This window comes from Brassica rapa, chromosome A05, assembly GCF_000309985.2.
Source record: "Brassica rapa cultivar Chiifu-401-42 chromosome A05, CAAS_Brap_v3.01, whole genome shotgun sequence".
Lineage (NCBI taxonomy): Eukaryota > Viridiplantae > Streptophyta > Magnoliopsida > Brassicales > Brassicaceae > Brassica > Brassica rapa.
Window position 1 is genome coordinate 18,043,227 of NC_024799.2, and position 11,448 is coordinate 18,054,674.

General features: G+C 29.5%; 1 long non-coding RNA gene across 1 annotated transcript; it reads left to right on the forward strand.

Annotated features, from left to right (window-relative positions):
- Window positions 1-4,976: 4,976 nt before the first annotated feature.
- LOC117134018 lies at window positions 4,977-9,379 on the forward strand. Its single transcript, XR_004458124.1, has 2 exons — window positions 4,977-9,076; window positions 9,222-9,379. It is a non-coding gene; the product is annotated as an uncharacterized LOC117134018 (long non-coding RNA).
- The last annotated feature ends 2,069 nt before the right edge of the window (window positions 9,380-11,448 follow it).

Sequence of the window (11,448 nt, forward strand, 5' to 3'; positions counted from 1 at the left end):
CTAGTCATATAATCTCTTAAAACCGTTAGAAACCGCAACCATCAGCATCTTCAAACTCATGCAACCGCTGCGTTTGAACCAGCCACGTTTTTAGTGGGACGATGGTGGAATGACTTTTTGTCATTTCATGGTGGTAAATCTTTTTTACCGGGACGTGTCAGTAAATGGTAATTACAAAATACGTTTTTCTCCTTAACTACCGTCGAATATCCGGGCACTATCCGAAAAGGGATTGTGCCCTTTAATTTTTTATTTATGGTGGAACTGACTATCAACCAATAGTTAAATAACACGTCTTTTAAGTAATTTTTTTTTTGGGTATAAATGCCCTTAAGTAAATCTTAGAGCATCAACAACGCATGTTACTAAAGGGGTTTTCAACCCTTGGGCTCCACAGAAAACATAAAAACCGATCATAAAAAGTTTGAGATAAGGATCGTTTGTTGTTGGTTTTTTGCACTATTCGCGGATCCCACCGATACGTAGCGGTCCGTGGTTTGTGCACTTTACAAAAAAAATTAATTAGACAGAAAAAATAATTTTTTTCTTAAGAAACCACAATATGGATTTCAGAGATAATACTGCTCTTATACTCCTCGTTCTTTCTGGTATTTTGTACTCTTTAAAAAAGTAAAATACAATTGTGGTATATTAAAATTAATTCAATTGTTTTTTTTTTTGTAAGAGTACATCTTTGTATGATCCGCTTATCCTGACTACTAAAGGACAAAATAAGGCTGATAATTATTTTACTTAAAAGGAAAAGTATACTATGACAGTAATTATCTGAATGTGAAATGATAAGAAAAACAAATAAGTTATTTAAAGATTAAAACTTTATCCCCATGCTGTAATCATGGACTTTTAGCTTTACTTTATTAACCGCATTTAAATCACAAACCTTTAGTTAAATTACTAAAAAATCATGCATATGACGGGGCCCAAGTATTTGACCGTTTGGTTAAAGAAAAGTTAAAAGTTAAATTTGATTAAAAAAAGGAGGATTTAAAACGAAGGTTCTTCTAAATCAGGTCTGAATTTAGATTATCGGAGTGATTATCGGAGAAGACAGAATTATAAGAATTAAAAGAGAAAAAACTTACAAAAACTCTGCAGCATGGCGCAAAAAGTACTGTTAAGCGTGGATTCCATAGGGCGGTTCAAGTGATACTGTTAGGCATGAATCTTCATACGATACGTAGAATTGTCGGCTGTAAAATCACCTGTAATATTTTTCATAGCTGTAATATCATAATTATCCAGCATTAAAAAAAACGAGTGTACAGTTAAAAGACGAATATAAGAAGATGACTCTGTCGACAAAACAAAAAAGACTATTCCTTAGTACGCATGTATGCAATTATCCTGTTGTAAAAAAAAAGAGATTTTTAATGTTAAAACTCCTTAACTAAATTTGTTTTGGGTAAAAACTCTCGAACTAAGTATTTAACGAAAAAACCTCAAACAAACTTTATTTAATGAATTAAACCCTAACATGTCATAATTACACTATTACTGTTAAATCTTTAGTCTATGAGTTTTTATATTATGTAAACATCGTTGAGTGGTTATACCATTAATAAATAAATAAAAATAAAATTTTATAATTTTTTTTTAAAAATTAGAAACTTAAATTTTCAAAATTATCACTTTAATTTTTTTTTGTAAATATATGAGTTTGATGTGTTTTTAACATCAACATCACATATGTATAAATTAAAATATAAAAACCCAGAAAATATAATAAAAATTATCTAAAAATTTATTATTACATTTTTATTAGATAAGATATAATTTTTATTATATTTTCTTGTTTTTTACATTTTAACCTTTTAGTAATTTTATTACAGATAAATATTTAGATATTTTTTATTATATTTTCTGAGTTTTTTACATTTTTAATTTATATGTATATACTGTTGATGTTATAAACACATCATACTCATATATTTACAACAAAATAATGCTAATTTTAAAAATTTAAGTTACTAATTTTTAGATAATATTATAAAATTTTGAATTTTTTTATATTTTTAATGGTAAAACCCCTCAACTATGTTTACTTAATGTAAAAACTCTTAAACTAAAAATTTACCGGTAGTAATGATAGTTATGACCTAGTAGAGTTTAATTCATTAAATAAAATTCGTTTGAGGGTTTTTTTCGTTAAATATGTAGTTTGGTAGTTTTTACCCAAAACAAACTTAGTTGAGGATTTTAACTTTAAAAATCCAAAAAAAAAAAGATAGTATGCAATTATCCTAGGCGCTGGTAAATCTGAGGACAACCAAATACATGAGTTTTGTAATAGCGACGGCACGACTCGTTCGAATGTAAATAATGTCTCGAATTTCATTTTTTTTTTCAAATTGTATCACACATCTAAATAGCCACTTATAGACTATATACTGTTTGTACTGAACTCTTTACACTTGTGTTTATGCATTTTGTACTGCAAACATTTGAAACTTATGAAGTGTGCCGTGTACGAACAATTTGCTAGTCTATATATTATTAATGGGTCCGGTTGAGATTGCGACTGTAAATCCGGTTTAATAGAAAGTAGAAACATGAGTCCGAATGGTAACATGAAAAACAATTGCATAGCTATTCTAATAATATATATATATATATATTTCTATATTTAAAAAAAATCTTTTATATATTAATTGATAAACATTATAACATTGTTTTGTAGACACGTGTCATCATGAGAATGAAATTCAGAATTTTTAGAAAAATAGGTTGGTCAATATTAACTTATATTATACTTTTTATTAAACTAAATATTAAATTGATAAATAGTATACAAAATAATATTCTCGTATTTTTTTCAAATAAAAGCTATGAAATTGTCTAATATGATTAACGTATATATAACAATCAATGATTATGAATAATAAATATTTGATAATAAGTTTTGTATATTAGTATTTTTTGTTTAATTTTATATTATTAATAGATATTAAACAACCACATTAATCATATAATAAAATACTAAATTTTTTCTTATATGTTATATTTTGATTTTTTTAAACAACTATATATTACTACAAACGTTAAATGTCTAACACTAAAATTGTGTGATCAATAGTTATAACTTTTTTGGTAATAACAAGATACAAATGATCATAAATCATATGAATATGAGTCTCATTTACTAGACATTCATATTATATATTAATATAGTTTAAAATTAAACTATATAACATAGAAAAATAGTTAAATATAATAATTTGCAAATTTGTATTGAAAAAGTATTGAAACCTTAATATTTTAATTTTAAAATTTGCATTAAAAAATTTGCACATTAGAATTTTTTGTTTATCATATGAGTATGAATTCTCAATAATAAATATTTATATTAAAATATATTATATCTCTATGTCCATGTCACTAAAATTTAGTTATATACCATATAAAATAAATAAAATGATTATTTTATTTATTTTCCCAAAAATATCGTAAATAAACAAGATGTATTGTTTTGATTTATTTCTTTATTCTAATTTAATTATATACATAATACGTAAATGAATACAAGTAAATAATAATAGATAAAAGTTAGTTTTATATATAACATTCATCCCGCAATTCGCGTAACTGCACGGGTCTTAAGCTACTTGTTATTATTAATGGCTTTGTGGTTGATCATCATTGGAGACCATAGTTACATACGCTAAAGATAAAAGCTATAGTAGAACCTTTATAAAATAATATTCGATAAATTATTAATCTTTATAAATTAATAAATTTCGCTATCCCAATTTGAACCAGTTCAAAATTTGACACAAATCGATAAAATAATAAGATAAAAAAATTTGTAGAAAATTCAATGTAAATATATGTTCCCATAAAAATTACAATTAATAATTTATATATATACATATTTTATATAAGTAAAAACCTATTATTATATTATTTGTTTTATATTCACAATAGAATTATTTTTATATTTTCTTAACACTTAATATATTTTAGATAAGATTTAGTAATATTATATCTAAAACCATATTTAAGTTCTATGCAATATATATTATATAGTAAAATTAATATAAATATCAAATTTAAAAGAAATAACAACTAATGTCTATACACTAAAATCAAATATTTGTTTATCGTAGAAGAAATATGTTTTAAGATAATAAATCTAAATAATTTTTTTTTTGTAAATTAATATCTCTATAAATAATAAAATATTAAACTTCCAACATTATTAATTTATATAATTTCTATTGTATATTGATATTCTAATCTCATGTGTTTTGTGATTGGTGATAATCACCACAACAAAATAATTACAATCGTTGTTGCAATAAGACTATAAAAGCACCTCCAAAAAGATTCTTTATTTTAGAGATTTTAAAATTCTAAATTTGAATTTTCGAGGTCTTTTCTCCAAAAGCAAAACTTCAAACTTAACTTCAAAATTATTTGTAATTTACACTACAGTCTTTATATTTATCATAATTAATATAGATCCATAAAAAATTTGTAAATAACTAGCAAATATATAAAATATTACAGTAATATTAATTAATAAAATCTTACACTAAAAAATAAAATTCTAAATACATAATTAAATATTAAACTACAAGGAAAATACCAGATTATTTCTTAAGATTATTTCCGTAATGCTCCATCTTCGGTTACACAAAAATTTTTTGGACAATATTTTAGAGGTTCCGGAGCAAATTTACTAGATTATTAGTATTATCTTAATATTTTAATTTGTGTAATAATTATGTGTTCGTGTATCTTTTTTAAATTTGTTTTATTAAGTTTATGTTGTAATATTCTTGTTGTCTAATTCTAGTTTTAAAACATTAAAATCTCATTTTTTAATTATATGTGTAAAATTTGAGTTTATAAAAAAATTTGAAATATTTGTGACATACAAAAATTTTAAATATTAAAATGATAAATTAGAAAATACTTAAAAATCATAAATGTGATGTATAATTAGTTATAAAGACCAAAATACAAATAAAAATATGAAACTTCAAATTTGGAGTTTTGAGTAGTGAAACTTCAAATATGAGTTTCACTCTTTAAAACTATAAATTGAAGTTTTGAAGTTCTTTTTTGGAGAGCAAAAACTCAATATTTGAATTTATAGAGTTTTTTTTTGACGTCGAACGGTCAAGCTTGAAGTGGTCTGGGTAACCAGACCGGAATAGAACAACCAATGAAAAGTAACTCCCTATGAAAGGTCCTAGCCGTCTTAGCTAAAAAATCAGAAAACTGATTGCGCACTCGTGGCACATGGGTGATTTTGAAGTCCGGGAAACAAATCTGCAGCGTCTCTATCTTCTCCAATTCTGTCGCGAAGCTTGGCCACACCTGGGTTCCTTTATCATTGCAATCAGCTCCTTGCAGTCTGTTCCAAAGCTCTGGCGTGGCGAGTGTTGAAGCATATTCTCCATCGCCCATCGCAGTGCTTCTACCTCCGAATGTAATGCTGATTCACATCGAGTGAAGTTCTGTGTTCCCATGAGTTGTATGTTCTCCCCACTATCTATCCAGACCCATCCACATCCACTAAAGCGATCAGAAGCTGTCTAAGATCCATCTAATAGAAAAATATTACCCAAGCTTAAGACTTGGTTTTCCTCACTATTGATGGTCTGTACTACTGGTGGTATCGTCTCATTTTCATTAAACGAGGCTTGACATTCACTTTCTGCGTATCGAACTAGTTCCAAAGGGTCTCTGTCTATTCTCCTGAAAAGTTTATCATTGCGAACCTAAATATACCATATTATCCAAAGATAAGGATTCCTGTCTTGGTCTGGTTCTAAGATATTATTCTTCCTCCAGAATATATAGTCCATGTTTGTGTAGACGCTTGACACTGGAAATGTACTTGGGCTTGTAGTAGTTGCCGATAAGGACCATACTTGCAGAGCTGAAGGGCATTCAAATATTGCATGCGTTACAGATTCCTCTATTTCTCCCACACCTTGGGAAATAATTATCGCACCTCATATTCTGCCTTACTAGATTCCTCGTTACTGCCACTTGATCTGTTATCAATTGCCATATAAGATAGCACATCTTCCCTGGCGCTTTCAACTTCCAAGCAAAGGCTTGAAATTTAATGAGACTTGGTTCCAGTATTTTATTTTCCTCTTCTGGCTTCAAGAGATTTTGAGCAATTCAGTATCCAGATTTAACTTTGTATTGACCATTCCTCGTGTAGTTCCAGCAGAAAGTATCACGGCGATGAGTATAGCTTATGGCCATACTGCGTACGAGTGGTATGTCATCAGGATGGACATAATCTTCTAGTAGTCCTACGTCCCATTCCTTCGATTCCTGATTAATGAAGTCACTAACTCTCATATTCGGGTGCATCACATGCGCTACAGGTGTAGCTGGTCCAGCATGTGTCGTTGGAATCCACGGATCCTCCCACACCTTGACTTCATAACCATAATGAATTTTCTATCTGATCCCCAGAAGTAAAAGCTTCCTTGCGGCGAAGATGCTTGGCCACACATATGATGGACTACTTACAGAGGTTGCTATTAGTGGCAAGGTCATCCTATAATATATGCCCCTCAAGACTCGGACAACCAGTAAATCGGGGTACTAAACCAGTCTCCATATATAATTGTTTTGCCAGTAGTGCTAGATTGAACTCATGATCTAAACGAAAGCCAATCCCGCCCTCTTCTTTTGGTAGACAAACATTTTCCCATTTCGTCCAGTGTATTCCTCTTTTTGGTGGATTTGAACTCCATCAAAATTGTGCAATGGTACTAGCGAGGTTTTCACAAATCTCCAATGGGAGCAGAAACGTCGACATAACGTATGTCGGAAGAGCGAGTAAAATAGATTTGATCATTACCTCCTTCTCCCCTTTTGAGAGCCATCTACCATTCTATCAATTTACTCTATGCATCAGGTTATCCTTTAGAAATGAAAAAAGTTTGCATTTGGAGCCACTAATATCCTCTGGGATTCCCAAGTACTTTCCCATCCCACCATCATTATGTATTCCAAGTGCATCTTTAATCTCTTGCCTAGTAGTTTCATTAATCCTCTTACCAAAGAGTAAGGAAGATTTGTCAAAGTTAATACATTTGCCAGATGCTTTACCTTATGTCATGACTACTTTCATTACTTCTTCACATTCACGGGGCTACACCTTATAGAAGAAAAGGCTATCATCATCAAAGAGAAGGTGGGATACCGAAGGACATGCACGTGTGACGCGCATCCCCGTTATCTTCCCTTGGTTCTCTGCATGATTGAGAAGGCTAACAAGCGCTTCCGTGCACAAAATAAAAATGAAAAGAGACAAAAGATCTACTTGACGCAGGCCTCTACCTGGAACAATATTTCCTCTTGCCTGCCCATTCATAAGAACTTTATATTTTACCGATGTAATGCACCTCATAATTCAGGTGATCCATGTTTCAGAAAATCCCATCTTTCGCATCACAGCTTCAATAAACGACCATTCCATCCTGTCATATGCTTTACTCATATCTGTCTTGATGGTCATCCTTTTATTACGTCCACTCGGTTTAGTTCGCAGGGCATGAAACATTTCTTGAACAATCATGATATTATCTGAAATCTGTCTTCCAGTAACAAAGGCTGACTGGGTTTCTAATATCAATCCTGGTAAGACTTTCTTTAGTCTCTGGCATAAGACCTTAGAGATGATCTTGTAGCTGACATTGCACAAACTTATGTGTCTGAATTTAACCATATCATTAGGCTTAGTTGTCTTTGGGATAAGACATATATTTGTATCATTCAGACTATTTGCTATATTCTCTTCAAAAAAGAATTTATTAACCATAAGAGTTAAATCCTCCTTGACTATATTCCAAAACTTTTGGTAAAAAAGTGCAGTCATTCCATCTGGTTCCGGCGCCTTATCTGGATGCATGGCAAAGAGAACTAATTTGACTTCCCATTCGAAAACAGGAGCTGTGAAGCTCTCATTCATTGATCCTGTAATCATCGTAGGAACTTCAGATAGCTCTTTTAAAGATGTTCTAAGAGGTTTTCAATTAAACAAATAGTATAGCGTAAACATTTAATATGACTCCATTGTTAGGACTGATAGGATATGTATTCGGTATCTTAGATATACTTTATTACTGTTATACTCTCTCTTTTCATATTAAATGTCATTTTAACATTTTTTTTGTTGTTACATAAAAAGTGTCATTCTACAATTCTAATATAATTTACTCTTATTTTTAGCTTAATATTAATTGTAAAATGCATTGATCTTATAAATAAATGTATTTATCTAAAATGCTATTGATTAAATGTTATTAATGAAAACATAAATGCATTTCAATCAGTTTTTAATATGTGTAAAAATGTTTAAGTTACACTTTTTGTGAATTGGAAGGAGTATTGTGTATCTTAAGGAGTACTATATATTTTACACATGCTATAAATTAAAGTTTCCCAACTCTACACATGTATATACTGATTAATATTACTTCTTTCGTTCCCGAAAATAAGATTTTCTAGAGTTTTTTACGTTTATTAAGAATATAATAAATATTTATAATTTAATTTACAATTTATTTTTCAATACACTTTCCAATAACTATCCACCAATAAAATTTAATCAATTCAAATATTCACAATTAATGTTTCTCAAAATTATATAAAAGTATCTTAAAAATAGGGGAATTGCCACTAATACCACTTTCCTAATACCACTTTTCAACTTTACACTAACCACTTTTACCCTCATCTTTAATGAAGGGTAAAAGACATTTATAACCTTATTTAATGAAACATAAACATATTCTCCAACAAGAATTTTCAAAATTCCCAAATTGATCGACGACTCTAGTTAGAGATTCGACGAGACGATTCCGGCGAGAAAATGAGAGAGATCCTCCACATCCACGGCGACCAATGTGGAAACCAGATCGGAGCCAAGTTCTGGGAAGTGATCTGCGACGAGCACGACGTTGACCACACCGGCCAATACGTCGGCGACTCTCCCCTCCAGCTCGAACGTATCGATGTCTACTTCAACGAATTCTCGATGTTGTGAGGAAGGAAGCTGAGAACAAAGATTGCCTACAAGGTGAGAGGATAACTGATTTTGTTTTTGAATCTCGATATGTTTTATCGTCGTGCGTGATTTGATTTGAGATCTCTGTGATGTATTTGATTTAGGTTTCGTTGATGCTGTTATCATTGTGATACATTTGGTTTTGATTTCTGTGTAGGTTTCCAGTTTTGTCATTCGTTGGGAGGAGGAACTAGATCTGGGATGGGAACGCTTTTGATCTCTAAGATTAGGGAGGAGTATCCAGAATGTGGTTTGTACGATCAAAGAATTAAATATTTATAACTCTTTATAAAAGTTGCAGAGTTGGCTTCTTTATACCCTTATAAAATATTTACATACTCTTGTAAACCCTTATATATTATTATACAAACCATTATAAATTATTTTATAAGGCTTTCATAAAGTTTTTATAAACCCTTATTAATAGTATACATACCTCTTATAAATTATTTATAAACTTTCATAACTTTCTTATAAACATTTATAAATGTTTTATAGATCTTATAACTTGTTTTATATGTCTTTATTAATGGTTTATATACTCTTACAAATAATTTTACATACCCTTATAAGGCTTTGTAAAGAGATGATGATACGTGACAGATTCTAAGGCACATGTGGACAGCAAGCACGGCTCCACCGCTTCAGAAATTTTACATATCCTTATAAATTGTTTTATTACAATCCTTTATAATGGTGTATAAGCTTTATAAATTATTTTTATAAACCCGTATACATTATTATACAAACCATTATAAATTATTTTATAAGGCTTTCTAAATGGTTATAGACTCTTTTAGTTGATTTATAAACCTATACAACTCTTATAATACCCCTTATAAATTGAATATAATGTTTCATAAAGTTTTTATAAACTCTTATTAATAGTATACATACCCCTTATAAATTATTTATAAACTTTCATAACTTTCTTATAAACATTTATAAATGGTTTATAGATTTTATAACTTGTTTTATATGCATTTATTAATGGTTTATAAACTCTTACAAATAATTTTACATATCCTTATAAGGATTTGTAAGGAGATGATGATACGTGGCAGATTCTGAGGTACATGTGGACAGCAATCAAGACTCCACCGCTTCAGAAATTTTAAATTCCCTTATAAATCATTTTATAATATTTTATAATGGTGTATAAACTTAATAAATTATTTTATAAACCCGTATACATTATTTACATACCCTTATAAACCCTTATAAATTATTATACAAACCATTATAAATTATTTTATAAGGCTTTCTAAATGGTTTTAGACTCTTTTAGTTGATTTATAAACCTATACAACTCTTATAATACCTCTTATAAATTGAATATAATCTTTTATACAGTTTTTATAAACTCTTATTAATAGTATACATACCCCTTATAAATTATTTATAAACTTTCATAACTTTCTTATAAACATTTATAAATGGTTTATAGATTTGACGGTTCCGACGACGTTGACGTCCGACGAGATTTGGCGAAGACTACAGCTCAAACGAACATAACAATCTCTCTTCACGAACGCGTAACAAAGGTCAGAGGATAATAGATAGTGATTTTCGTCTCTTTTTGTAATTTTTGCTTGGTTTCTCAAGATCGATCGGTTTCTGGAAAGGAGACGAAGTTTTTCTCATGAAATTTTCAAATCTCAGATTTATAAAACCTTATAAATTTTTATCGATGAGGAACATAGTGTTATGTATTTTTTTTATATATCTTGTTGATCATTCCTTCTCTAATCTCCATGTTCTTATAATCAGGTTATGAAGATCAAATTGTGTTCTATACGTGGAGACTGGAAACTAATAAATGGAATTCATTGGGATTTCATAGTCGATGATGAAAGGGGATCTTGTCTTAGTATGATTCTTGAAGATATCAGCTACAATGATTTGATTGAGGTTGTTTTAGAAAATTTTGGATTCGATGTCTCACCTTCCAAGTTAAACAGTATAAATCTTAGCTATGTCTCACCTTCAAAGTTAAACTTTAGTTCAAAAGAGCTCCCTCCGGTATTTATTAGGAATGATCGTCAAGTAGCATCATATATGAACAAACTTCAAGAGAATGGATGCCTTCATCTATGTATAACCATTAAGGTAACTACATGGAACTCCTTGTTAAGGTTTTCGTTTATGATAGTTATCAGTTAGTTATTTTACAAGATAGTATGTAATACTCAAGATTTGCTTATTGCCGGAAGTATGTCATAGCAATATTTATTACAACTTTTACATTTATAAGACCTTATAAATATAATGATGTCATTTGGAGATTTACTATTAGCTTTATGTTTTTTGTTAACGTTTCACAGAAGAACTCATTTATCATCAAGGATTGTGTCAAATACGATTCAGACACGGGATGAAGTTTT